The sequence below is a fragment of the Triticum urartu genome, chromosome 4A (assembly GCF_056163025.1).
Source record: "Triticum urartu cultivar PI428250 chromosome 4A, HENAU_Tu73, whole genome shotgun sequence".
Lineage (NCBI taxonomy): Eukaryota > Viridiplantae > Streptophyta > Magnoliopsida > Poales > Poaceae > Triticum > Triticum urartu.
Window position 1 is genome coordinate 214,672,307 of NC_141876.1, and position 13,657 is coordinate 214,685,963.

Sequence of the window (13,657 nt, forward strand, 5' to 3'; positions counted from 1 at the left end):
GTCCACCCGAATGGGAGTGTGAGGCCATGGGTTCCATGATGTGGGTACAGTGCGCTAACCTCTGCAGAGTGTGTGTTAAACCTATCGATAGCCGCGCCCACGGGTACGGGCCTAGTTCATAGTCGGTCACACTATGAGTCAACAGTAATAATAGTAACTTCATTAATAACAACCCTGGTTCGATGATGAGATAGAGATTATTTGTGATCGCGAGAGGATCACCGTGGTATCGAGGATATCAAGTTGTTGGATATTTGTGGTGTTATGCGAGAGTCAAGGGTTAAGGTCAAGCTCCTTGTGATGATTAATGATTACTACGGTATTGTAATACCATGATTGATTTGATTCTAAGATGATCGTGGGATGTCCGCATGTGGAAAGCTTATGCATGTGATGGTTACGGGGTTACCCGAATAGAGTAAGTTGGTGCATGATAGAGTCATCCCATTGCATGCTCGTATCATCATGTTCATATTTCATGCCATGATCGTATTGTTCTAGCTGTATCATGTTCATCTTTTTCATGCTATGATTGATCGGTTAATATCATGTTAATCCTTGATAACCGGTAATTGCCATGCCGTTGTCTATCTTGGTTACTCTTGGTTGCTGCGAGCTTGCAAGTACATTCAATGTACTGACCTGGCGTGTCATGCCAGTTTTGCAGGCCATGCCGGATTTGATCGCTTGTATATCGTGGATTCCTTGTTTGCGAGCTAGGATAAGCGTTCCAACCTGAGTCCCTGCGGAGTGGAGTACATCACCGTCGTCATTGTTCCGCTGCTAGAGTTATTTCGATGCTTCGTGTTGTTCTTCTACTTGCATGGAGCAACCCTAGAAGGCATAGTGTCGCCATGCCGATGTAATTCCCTTGTATCCATACAGATTGTAATAAAGAGCTGATTTGTTCTATGCTAAGCAGTGCCGTATTCCAGAAGACTAGTCCTCGATCTCTGGGCTGGAATACGGGGCGTTCCTGTTTCACTGAGCTGGCGTGCCACAATGTTCTTGAATTTTGTTTCTCCGGTAGAAATCTTGGGGCACTCTTTGAGGTTCTTTGTGTTGGATTGAGTATTATGAATCTGAAATTGTTTGATGCATATCATATAATCAACTCACGGATACTCGCGGTGACATTGGAGTATCTAGGTGACATTAGAGTTGGTTGATGTGTATCATATGGTGTAATTTTAGTACAAACTCTTGGTTAGATTGACAGGAAAGAATAGCTTGGTGTTATTTTAGTACAAATTCTAGGATAGATTGATCGGGAAGAATAGCTTTGAGGTGGTTTCGTACCCTGCAAACAATTTCTTCTCTTATTCTCTGCTAGATAGGAACTTTGGAGGGATTCTTCATCGCATGTTGAGGGAAGGTTATATGATCCAATTATATTAGCATTGTTGAGAGATTGCACTAGTGAAAGTATGGACCCTAGGCCTCATTTTCAAGCATTGTAATACCGTTTGTGCTCACTTTTGTTACTTGCTACCTTACTGTTTTTTATTATTCCTATTAGAAAAATCAATATCTACTATCATTACTGCACTTGTATCACCATATCTTCACCGAACTAGTGCACCTATACAAATTACCATTGTATTTGGTGTGTTGGGGACACAAGAGACTTTTTGTTATTTGGTTGCAGGGTTGTTTGAGAGATACCATCTTCATCCTACGTGTCCCACGGATAGATAAACCTTAGGTCATCCACTTGAGGGAAAATTGCTACTGTCCTACAAAACTCTGCGCTTGGAGGCCCAACACGAGTCTATAAGAATAAAGTTTCATAGTAGATATCACCGGTCCACCCACATATTAAATTATCAGAGTAACGAACGCAAATCATATGAACATGATGAAAACTAGCTTAACAATAATTCCCATGTGTCTTCGGGAGTTCTTTCCTTTATATAAGAGTTTGTCCAGGCTTGTCCTTTGCTAGAAAAAGGATTGGGCCACCTTGTTGCACCTTAGTTACTTTTTTTACTTGTTACTCGTTACAAATTATCTTACCACACAACTATCTGTTCCCTATAATTCCAGTGCTTGCAGAGAATACCTTACTGAAATTGGCTTGTCATTTCCTTATGCTCCTCGTTGGGTTCGACACTCTTACTTATCAAAAGGACTACGATACATCCCCTATACTTGTGGGTCATCACACACCACCAATAAACTCGATGTTCCCATGTGAAGACCTCACCCGCCAAACGACGGGCTGTCATGGGGGTAGATCCTAGCCCCCGTCAAGCCCAACTTCTCTGCCAAGCTCTATCCCGCTAGATGAATTGGTCCCACCGACGAGCTCATTGTCGCCGGCAAGTTCCGCTCCATGCCTAACCCTGGAGTAAGCAGAACAACCATGCCTCTTGTTGAACATTATATACTTGGTAGTTAATTTAATCTTGTCTTGTTGACTTGGCAGGGATGAAGAACCCCTTGCTCAGCGGGCTATGAACCAAGCATGCGGTGGTGCCAAGCCACTTGGCAGGGATGCGTCTGGTGGGGGGTATGGCAGGGGATCCCGTGCCTAGCCTCCAGCCCAGCCCCCGGCACGAGGGCACGGGACAAACTTCCCCTGCTCGTGGAGATGCGAAGGAGCGTCCCTCATCCCCCGGCAGAGGGTTGGGAGAGAGCCAGCAAGGCAGAGACAACCAAGAGGGGTCTACCTTCCAAGGGCCCCATTGGCTAAAGTTCAAGAAGAGGAATCACTAGCAAGGGCCTCCACCTAGGGGTCTGCTTGCGTCAAAGTCACAGTCACCGAAGGGGTGGTCGTGGACCATGCGCCAGCAACCGACTGTCGGTGCAACAAACCCTGGGTCTATTGCCCAGACCGTGCATATGCACAAGAGCAAGGTTGATGCGCCAACCCAAGCCAGGATACAAGAAACCAAGAGGTTCGAAGGGCCAGCATGCATCTTAGAGAGACTAAGGCCAAGCCAGGGATGCAAGATATAACCAAGAGAAGGGCCTCCATTGCTGGACAGGCGAACCCGGCAAGTGGCAAGGTCACCCTCAGAAGCAGACGACCAAGTCACCCCAGTAGGGCCGGCCGAGGCTCGCGGAGGCAAAACCACCTCACCAACCACTCCAGCACGACCCATGTCATCGAGCAATGTGGTGTCAAGCTGCAAGATGATTAAGTGGCAGCCATTCAGCACATGGCAGCCATTTCCTACAGAAGAAACCCACAGATGACACCCATCCTACGACGTGTCAAGAGAATAGGTGCGGAGCTAGCAAGATAGCCTGGCAAGCCTTGCCGGGCAACTAGTGATGTGACACTAAGTGGTGCATTTAATGTGCCCTATCAGCCCACATAGTTAGGTATGATAGCACAGTTTGCTATCATATCAGTGCATAATGAGTACTTTGCCATTGTGGTGACCCCTAGATCTATAAAAGGAGGCCCATGGCAACTTTAGAAAGGGTTGGAAAGTTGATGAACCCACACCCCCATACATGCGTAGTCGCTACTTCCCTAAGGCAACCCCTGGCGGGCAAGTGTACTATGCTTCACCACCTCCATTCCACAATCAATCCACCAAAGCAGCATCAGGGTTTTACGCCTCGCGGTGGCCTGAACCTGGTTAAATTTCTTGTGCGCTCTCTGCCGTGCTGTCGTACGCTGGTCTGCTCTTTCTACAACGTGATGTCTCCCTGCCGAACTAGCAAGGGGCCTCCCGGTCCCATAGGTGGCCATGAATATCCCGCGACATGTTTGGCGCGCCTGGTAGGGGGATCACTTGTGCGAACCACTAAGCGTGCACATTGTGTCATATTTATCGCCATCTTCATCTTCGACGACGCCATCGACCATGGCGCCCAAGTAGAAGCCCGGTGCTTCGGCCCATCCAACCACCTTGAAGGCTCCGCCGCCCGCGGCCTCTAGTACCGCGGGGGGTGCGGAGGCACGAGAGGACGTGAACGCTACTGGGGACATGGTTGGAGTAGGTGGCGCCATCACCACTTCCCCCGTGGCCGACACGGGGGCAGGAGATTTCAGAGGAGAACAATATCAGCAGTGCCTCAACGGTCACGCTCCGCAAGGTGCAGGCGAGTGGGTCACTCCGTCCGCACCCCCTCTTGTCACCAACGAGCACAACCGCAGCAACAGCGCTCGGGCCGGGGTAGGCCATCGCCCTCCGGCCGCCTCCACCACGGGAGCGACCGCGCGCATGTGCCTCCTCTCGGACAAGCCAACCAGACCGCTGCACTCGATGGATCCGCTAACCCTAGAGCACCACTGTCGCGCAACCCCGCTGCACAAGTGGTCGTCCCACAGCAGCATGGGCATGCCACCCCCGCCGCCGATGGCATCGTCAGGAGCCAGGTGACGCTGCGGTCGACGTCATCAACATCTATGTCCAGCACAACCACGGAGGCTATGGCATGAGCCCAGCTGCTGTTGACATTTTCTCCTGCAGTCGAGCAGATGGATGAATGGTGTGCCACCATCCAACGCCTACCCGGTTTCACCGAAGCTGGGACTCATGACGAGCTGGCCCGCCGCAACCTCCCCAAGCAACAGCAACCGCCCGTACTGCTGGTCGTATGGAGAGAGCCATCCCCACGGTACAGTCCCCACCACGGCAGCCGGCACGGGTGCAGCAGAATCAAGATTTCGGCGACGTCTCGATGGCCTCTTCTGGCCCTCGAGCTGTCCAGGCCAACGTTGAGCCCCAGAGGATAGGCAGCGGGGAGACGCGCGCGTTGTCGTAGACTGACGTCGCGATGACCTCCGCCAGATCAACGGGTACGACGACCCCAATGTTGATGAGCCTGTGCTCGGTGTTGGCGGGTGCCTGCCTTTCAAGGTCGGCTGTCTTGGCTTTACATGAGAACTGTGGAAAGTCTGTCGGCCATCCGTTCATACGTTCAAGCCAGAGATACCTGAGAGGTACGATGGGAGGCTGAACCCAGCAGAGTTCCTGAGCGTCTACACCATCACTGTTCAGCCTGCCTGGGGAAGAGATGAGAAGGTGTTCGCCAACTACTTCCCTTTGGCCCTCAAGTCCAATGTGAGGTCGTGGCTGATGCACCTAGCAGAGAACTCCATTTCGTCATTGGCATACCTGTGCCACGAGTTCATCGGTGCCTTCACCGCGGGCCACCAAGAGCCCTGCAGGCCCAGCGACCTGCAACTTCTCTAGCGGAAGGAAGCAGAAACTCTCCGTAAGTATTTGCAGAGATTCAGTAAAGTTCATAGAAATATTCCAAATATCCATCTGGCAGCCGTTATAGCAGCTTTCCAGGGCAATGTGCGCAACAGTCGCTTTCATTCCAAGATGAACATGCGGTTGCCCAAGACTGTGAAGGAGCTATACACACTGGTGGATAAGTGTGTGTCGGCATCCTGGGAACGGGGATACCCAGACTTGCCTGCCTGCGGCACACGGCGTGGCTCCACCGACGGCCCGGTGGGGCCCAGTTTCAGCAACAACAACCCAAGACCCTCACAAGGGGCCAAGCCTCGTGGGGTGGATGACATCAGGACCTCCCTAGGGGGGCCTCACTAGGCAGGCTCCCGAGGAGCGGAGGTATCAATGCAAGGTGCACCTCGCGAGGTTCACATGACGTAAACCATGATGACCAAGGCCAGGCGGGCGCCATCGGGCGCAGTGTACCAGTTTCCCCTTTAGTGCCAAGGAGGCAAGTGCAGGCGCGGAGTCTCGAGGAATCAAGCAATGGTTTCCATATCGGTGCAACAAGACCAAGACCGCTAGTACGACAGGATGGAGGTCATCGCAGAGCCCACCGCAGCGTCACCGCCAGAGCCTTTCGCAGGAGAAGACTACTTTCATCAAGACAGCTGGTACTAGTTGTATCCCTTCAAATTTCGCCGTTGTGGGATCCCTTCCCACCTATATTTGGGAAGAGGACCAAGGCCACTATATTTAGGACCCAGCCACCACCGTAGAAGGGGGGGATCCATTTCCACCTTGACCACCTCACTAGCTCATCGAGATCAAGAACACCTCACCTCCTGAGGCTATTCGTCGACTGTACTAGTTCATGCTCATCCTCCCGAGGAAATCCACCACAAAGCTGGAGTCGGGTATTACACCGCAAGGTGGCCCAAACTAGGATAAACTGTTGTGTCTCTTGTCCCTTGGGTTCATCGAGCTACAAGTGGAATCATTGAGCACTGGGAAGAGGGAGTTATTCGCATGCACCCCAGTTTTTGAACCTCTCAAGGGCCTGCGGAACCGCGAATCTAATATTTGGTGCGCTAGGTAGGGGTGTGTCGAAGCTTCTCTTCTGTAGATCGACTCGCCGCTGCTCCACTGTCTCCATGGCTAATGCTCATCGAGCCCGTGCTGAGCGTCGATCCGCTCCCGCCGCTCACGTCACCTAGACGACGCCCATCGGCGGGCCTCCCCGTTGTTCTCCATCACCTGCCGCCACCGGCCCAGCGAGGCGAGAGCAGCAAGCTTCATCGCTGCACCCCTTCGTGTGGCGGGACTTACACACCGCCACCCCATCGCTGACTCCGGCCGGTTCATCGTCCCACGCTCGTCACGGCTCAGCGACGCAGGCTACGTTGCTCATGGTGCGTGAGCTCCTACGCTACTACCTGGTCGACGACATCTACGAAGACTGGTTAGACAGCATCACCGAGCTTGTCAGCGCGTCTGGGGGCTCCCCTGCACCGTCCCTCTCACTCACTCGACAATCGCCTGCTGCGGCAACGTAGCCCGTGGAGCGCCTACGCCACCCCCATATCAGGATGTCACCCTCGGTCCAACACGCGCGGCCCCATAGCGTGACCCACCACGCAAGGTGCCCGCACATGAGGAAGAAAGCTGCCGAGAGGTCCAACGGCCGCAAGAAGGTGCTCCGACGCTCCCTCCACCACCACGTCAAGACCATGGTGGTGGCGCGTGAGCACCAAGATCTGGCTCCACCTCCACGACGGGCTCCGGTGACCACAGCGGGCAGCCGCGCCTTCACCCATGAGCTATGCAGCGTCTTCTCGCCAGGCAAGTTCATGCCCGACCTGCCTCCATGCTACGACAGCACCCCCGACCCTGCGGAGTTCCTGCAGCTCTACGAGGTGAGCATCGAGGCGGCCAGCGGTGATGAAAAGGTCATGGTGAACTGGTTCCCCATGGCCCTCAAGGATGGCGCGCGCTTAATCTCCTCCTGGGGTGAGATGCGCGAGCATTTCGTCGCCAACTTCCAGGGCACTCGCGACCTTCCTCCAACTGTGGGTGACCTACGGCGCATCAAGCAGCAGCCAGGGGAGACCCTGCAGAAGTACATCCAGCGCTTCAACAACGTTCGCCTCAAGATCCCCAAGGTTTCGGACGAAGCCATATCTCGGAGTTCTCCAATGGCGTCCGTGATATCAAGATAAAGGAGGAGCTTTCCATCCACGAGGACCTGTGCACGGCTGTGGAGATGTTCAACATGGCAACCATGTGCGCAACAGCTGAGGAAGGGCGCCTCTCCCTCCTCGAGCTCCCTGCGGCCGACCCAGAAGACAAGAAGGCCAAGGCCAAGGACGTGAAACGCAAGGGGGCAGCCGTACTCGCTGTTGAATCAAAGATGAAGCGCGGCTGCGACCACCCAAAGTCATCCAAGAGCAGCCGTACGTTCTTCATGGTCCACAACATGCACCGCCCCAACACCAACGACTGTCAGGACCACCGGCCATTAGCGATGGGTGCCTCGGTCGACGCCCTGAGGGCAACGATCAAAGCTACGGCCGCGAAGGAGGCAGGAGTGGAGAACATTGGGATGACCGCGGTCCTCGCCAGGAGTGGCACGACCAACCTCGTGAGGATCACTGGCAAGGCCAGTGTAACACCCACGATGCGGCTATATCTCCCACGTGTCGGAGCTCGACTTAGAGGCATAACCGCATTGTAGGCATGTCGCAAGAGGGGTAATCTTTACACATCCCATGTACTGAATAAGAAAGAGATAAGGAAATTGGTTGACAATTGCCACTTCACACAATACATAAATATAGCATTAAATCATCCAGAATACAATCAAGGTCCGACTATGGAACCAAAATAAAGACAACCCCAAATGCATAAGATCCCCGATCGCCCCAACTGGGCTCCACTACTGATCGTCTGGAAAGGAAACGTAGTAACATCCTGAATCCTCATCGAACTCCCACTTGAGTTTGGTCGCATCCCCTGGAATGGCATCATCGACACCTGCATCTGGTTTGGAAGTAATATGTGAGTCACGGGGACTCAGCAATCTCACACCCTCGCGATCAAGACTATTTAAGCTTATGGGTAGGAAAAGGTAGTGAGGTGGAGCTGCAGCAAGCACTAGCATATATGGTGGCTAACTTACGCACATGAGAGCGAGAAGAGAAGGCAAAGCACGGTCGAGAAGCTACAAAGATCAAAAAGTGATCCTGAAACTACTTACGTTGAAGCATAACACGAGACCGTGTTCTCTTCCCGGACTCCGACGAAAAGAGACCATCATGGCTACACACGCTGTTGATTCATTTTAGTTCAGTTAAGTGTCAGGTTTTCTACAACCGGATATTAACAAATTCCCATCTGCCCATAACCGCGGGCACGGCTTTCAAAAGTTCAAAACCCTGCAGGGGTGTCCCAACTTAGCCAATCACAAGCTCTCACAGTGAACAAAGGATATTCCTTCTCCCAAGACGACCCGATCAGACTCGGAATCCCGTTTACAAGACATTTCAACAATGATTAAACAAGACCAGCAAAGCCATCCAAATGTGCCGACAAATCCCGATAGGAGCTGCACATATCTCGTTCTCAGGGCACACCGAATGGGCAAGACGTCGGGTTGGCATAGACCCTGGTAGCCCAGGGGGCGCCGGACATCGCCCAATTTGGACCAACACTTAGAGAAGCACTGGCCCGGGGTGGGGGTTAAAATAAAGATGACCCTTGAGTCCGTGAAACCCAAGGGAAAAAGGCTAGGTGGCAAATGGTAAAACCAAGGTTGGGCCTTGCTGGAGGAGTTTTATTCAAGGCAAACTATCAAGGTGTTCCCATTGTAACCCAACCGCGTAAGGAACGCAAAATCAAGGAACATAACACCGGTATGATGGAAACTAGGGCGGAAAGAGTGGAACAAAACACCAGGCATAAGGCCGAGCCTTCCACCCTTTACGAAGTATATAGATGCATTAAAGTAAAGACGATATAATAATGATATCCCAACAATAATCATGTTCCAACAAGGAACAAACTCCAATCTTCACATGCAACTAGCAACGCTATAAGAGGGGCTGAGCAAAGCGGTAACATAGCCAAACAACGGTTTGCTAGGACAAGGTGGGTTAGAGGTTTGGCATGGCAACATGGGAGGCATGATAAAGCATGTGGTAGGTATTGCAACATAGGCATAGCAATAGAGCGAGCAACTAGCAAGCAAAGATAGAAGTGATTTCGAGGGTATAGTCATCTTGCCTGCAATGTTCTCCGAGTTGACGTAAGCTTGATCCTCGTAAGCGTACTCAACGGGTTCCTCGATCACGAAATCATCTCCCGGCTCTACCCAAGGCAATAACACAAGCAAGGGAAACATAATCAACCACGGTGCAATGCACAAGCAACATGATGCAAAACATGGCATGATATGCGGGATGAAATATGCAATGCATATGCGTGCTTCGGAAGGGAAAGATTGAACCAGGCCTCAACTTGGCAAACCAAGAGTGCCACTGGAAAGAAGATTTGATTTCAGTCCAAATCGATATGAAGATCGCCAGAAACGGATGCATGATTTGCAAATGGCAAGCAAAACAAGAATGGCACAATTCTGCGATTAACGGCATGATGCCATATAAAATGCACCAAGAAACTAAGCTACTGCACTCTAACATAGCAAAAAAGCACATGGCAGTGATCTACTCAAGATGCTTGACAAAAGATGAACACTGAGCAATGGCTAAATCACAAAATAGCAGGTTCAAACAAGCATGGCAAAAGTGCAAACGATATAAGCATCACAGACTTGTTAGGAATTAGCATTAGGAAGCAATGTTTGGAGCAAGATATCAACATGCTACAGGATTAGAACATAGCAAACAAAGGCACGACATGAATCTACTTAATGCATATAACAAAAGTCCCTTGCTGACCACAAGCCAAAAGGGCACAGAAAACATGATGGCACCCATGTAAACATAGCAAGTTTCGTTAACAGATTCAGACTTGGCAGAAAACTGGACATGACAAAAACAGAGTTACGAAGGCCTCTTTGGGAGCTCGATGCACTCAACACAAGGCATTGCATGACAAGCTCAGCATACACCCAGCAAGAAGACATGTTCAAGAAGCTAACCATGGCAAGAACCATCTCATAGCATGAATGGATCAACTACAACAACCTTGGCAAAATTGATTAACACGTAAACAATCTACCAGGAACATTTTATAGCAAAAGTAGAGCAAGATTGAGTCATGCTAGGGTGCTCCATAAATGCAAACAAGGACATGGATGGATAGAGCATAACCATATGCTCAAATGATCCTTACTGAACATACTCAAAAGAAGCATGGATCACTCTGTAGCAACATGAATACATGGCATTAAAATAATAGTAGGGAAATGACTTAGTAGAATTCTAAGTCCCTGAAATCAGCAACATCACGAGAGCTACTTTGCATGCTTGTGCTAGTCATCACATTGATCGCAAAAAAACATGGCATACACCCCTGTAAAGATGGCATGGCATAGCCCAAAACGCATCTAGGGCTCAAGTTCATATGCAGCACACAATAATCATGGCAAAATGACAAATGCTCATAATCTGATAAGAATCAGGAACTAACATTTTATAGCACTCTTGCAACAGCATTTTAGGCATCAGGATTGTCTCAAACAAGCATGGTGCAATGGAAAAAAATTAAGAGGACATCCTAAGGAACATTTTGATATATGGCACGGCCAAAACGGATCTACGAATGCGGAGTTATTGCATGATGAACATAGCTCGAAAACATGAACAGGAAAGAGACTTAGACGAAAATCAACCTCCGATTCATATCTAGATCTAGGGTTCTACTGTAGCACGGAAGTCGAGTTGGCCGGAATCTTCGCCGGAGAAGTCATGGTGGCCGGAGAAGGCAGGATCCGGGTCGGATCTCGCCGGATCCGGCCGGATCTGGCGTGGGGCGCCGCTAGGCGCGGGGGAGGGCGGCGCCGGGCGGCGAGGCGAAGCCGGCGACGAGCAGCGGGCGAGGAGGCGGTGGCCGGCGAGGTGGCGGCGGAGAGCGGGCGAGCGCGGGCGCAGAGGCGGGCGACGCGAGGCGGCGGGGAGGAGTTGGGCCGCGGGGCCGACGGCGGGCCCGAGGGGGCCGCGGCGGGGCGCGGTGGAGAGGCCACGTGTCACGCGCCCATAGGTTGTGGGAGGCAGCGTGAAGTTGTTCGGCGGGCGGCGGACATGTCCGGTGGCGCAGAGGGAGGTTAGGGTAGGGTTTCGCCCGAAAATTCGGAGGAGTGCACATATTTATAGGTAGAGGGAGCTAGGAGAGTCCAAATGAGGTGTGGTTTTCGGCCACGCGATCGTGATCGAACGACCGAGAGGATGGAGGGTGTTTAGATGGGTTTTGGGCCACTTTGAAGGAGTGTTGGGCTGCAACACACACGAGGCCTTTATGGTTCCTCGATTAACCGTTGGAGTATCAAACGAACTCCCAATGGCACGAAACTTGACAGGCGGTCTACAAGTGGTGTACCAAGGCCCCTTGGCAAGTCTCGGTCCAATCCAAGAACGTTTAACACTCGCACATGAAAAGAGCAAAAGGGGTGCACCAGAGGACTTAGGAGTGCCGGAATGCAAAGCAGACAACGGGGAAAATGCTCGGATGCATGAGACGAACACGTATGCAAATGCGATGCACATGATGACATGATATGAAATGCATGACATGAACAAAACGAAAAAAGAAGACAAAACCCAACCATGAGGGAATATCATAACTTAAAGCCTAAAATGGCAAGAGTTGGAATACAAATATGGCAAGTTACATATGGGGCGTTACAACACTCCACCACCATGAAAGGATGTCATCCCGAGATCTAGGATTGGAAAAACTCCGGATATTCGGAACGAAGGTGGTCCTCGCGTTCCCCGGTGGATTCTCAGTCGGAATGATGTGACCACTACACTTTCAGGAATTTGATTGACTTGTTGCGAGTCTTGCGCTCGGTTTCTTCAAGAATATCAATGGGATGCTCATGATAAGACATGTCTTCTTGGAGATCAATCACTTCGAAGTTGATGGTGCGGTTAGGAGTCTTGAAACACTTGCGAAGCTGAGACATGTGAAACACATCGTGCACATTTGCAAAGTTGGATGGAACCTCAAGTTGATAGGCGAGATCGCCCCTTTTACCAATGATCTTGAAAGGACCCACGTATCTAGGGGAAGCTTTCCTTTGATACCGAAGCGACGAGTACCTTTCATTGGAGAGACGCGGAGGTAGACATGGTCTCCGATGCTTGCTATCATAGTAACTCTTCTGGCGCGATTGCGCGGCTTTGAATTTTCACGAATGACTTTGCACAATTCTTTAGCCTCTGTGATCAAGTCATTGCCAAGAAGTTGGCGTTCACCAGTCTCTGACCAATTAAGAGGATAACGGCACTTTCTGCCATAGAGAATCTCGAATGGGGCCTTGCCCGAACTCGCTTGGAAGCTGTTGTCGTAGGAGAACTCGGCATATGGAAGACAATCTTCCCACTTCATACCGAAAGAAATGACACAAGCCCTGAGCATATCTTCAAGAATTTGATTTACTCACTCGACTTGTCCACTAGTTTGAGGATGAAATTCTGTACTGAAGCAAATGCTGGTGCCCATGGCCTTCTGAAAAGAATACCAGAACTTAGAGGTAAAGATGCTTCCATGATCTAAGGATATCAACTGCGGAATGCCGTGCAAGGAGACAATCCTGGAGGTATATAGCTCTGCCAACTGAGCTGCTGTGATAGATTCTTTGATAGGAAGAAAATGAGCCAATTTAGTAAGCTTGTCGATGATGACGAAGATAGCATCATTGCCATGGTTGGACTTGGGAAATCCAGTCACGAAGTCCATTTCAATATGGTCAAACTTCCATTCTAGAATGGTAAGAGGTTGGAGGAGACCAGCTGGTTGTTGGTGTTCTGCTTTCACTCTTCTACAGACATCACATTCATTCACGAACTGAGCAATCTCGCGCTTCATTCGAATCCACCATTACGACTGCTTGAGGTCATGGTACATCTTTGTACTTCCAGGATGAATAGATAGGATTTAATTGTGAGCCTCGTTCATAATGACTTTACAAAGGTCACCCTTAGGAACAATAATTCGATCCTCGAAGAATAGAGTATCTTTGTCATCAAGGCGATAGCACTTGTACTTGGGTTGGCTCTTGGCAATCCCATTCTTCACCTTCTTCACAATTGCATCAAGAAGTTGTGCCTCACGAATCTGATCTTCCAAAGTAGGAGAGACTTGGAGATTGGCAAGGAATCCTTGAGGAACAACTTGGAGATTAAGTTTGCGGAAAGCTTCACAAAGATCCAGTTGGAAGGGCTTGAGAATCAAACTGTTGCAGTAAGCCTTCTTGCTCAAAGCGTCAGCAATGACATTGTCCTTGCCTGGAGTATATTCAATATTCGGATTATACTCTTGAATCATTTTGA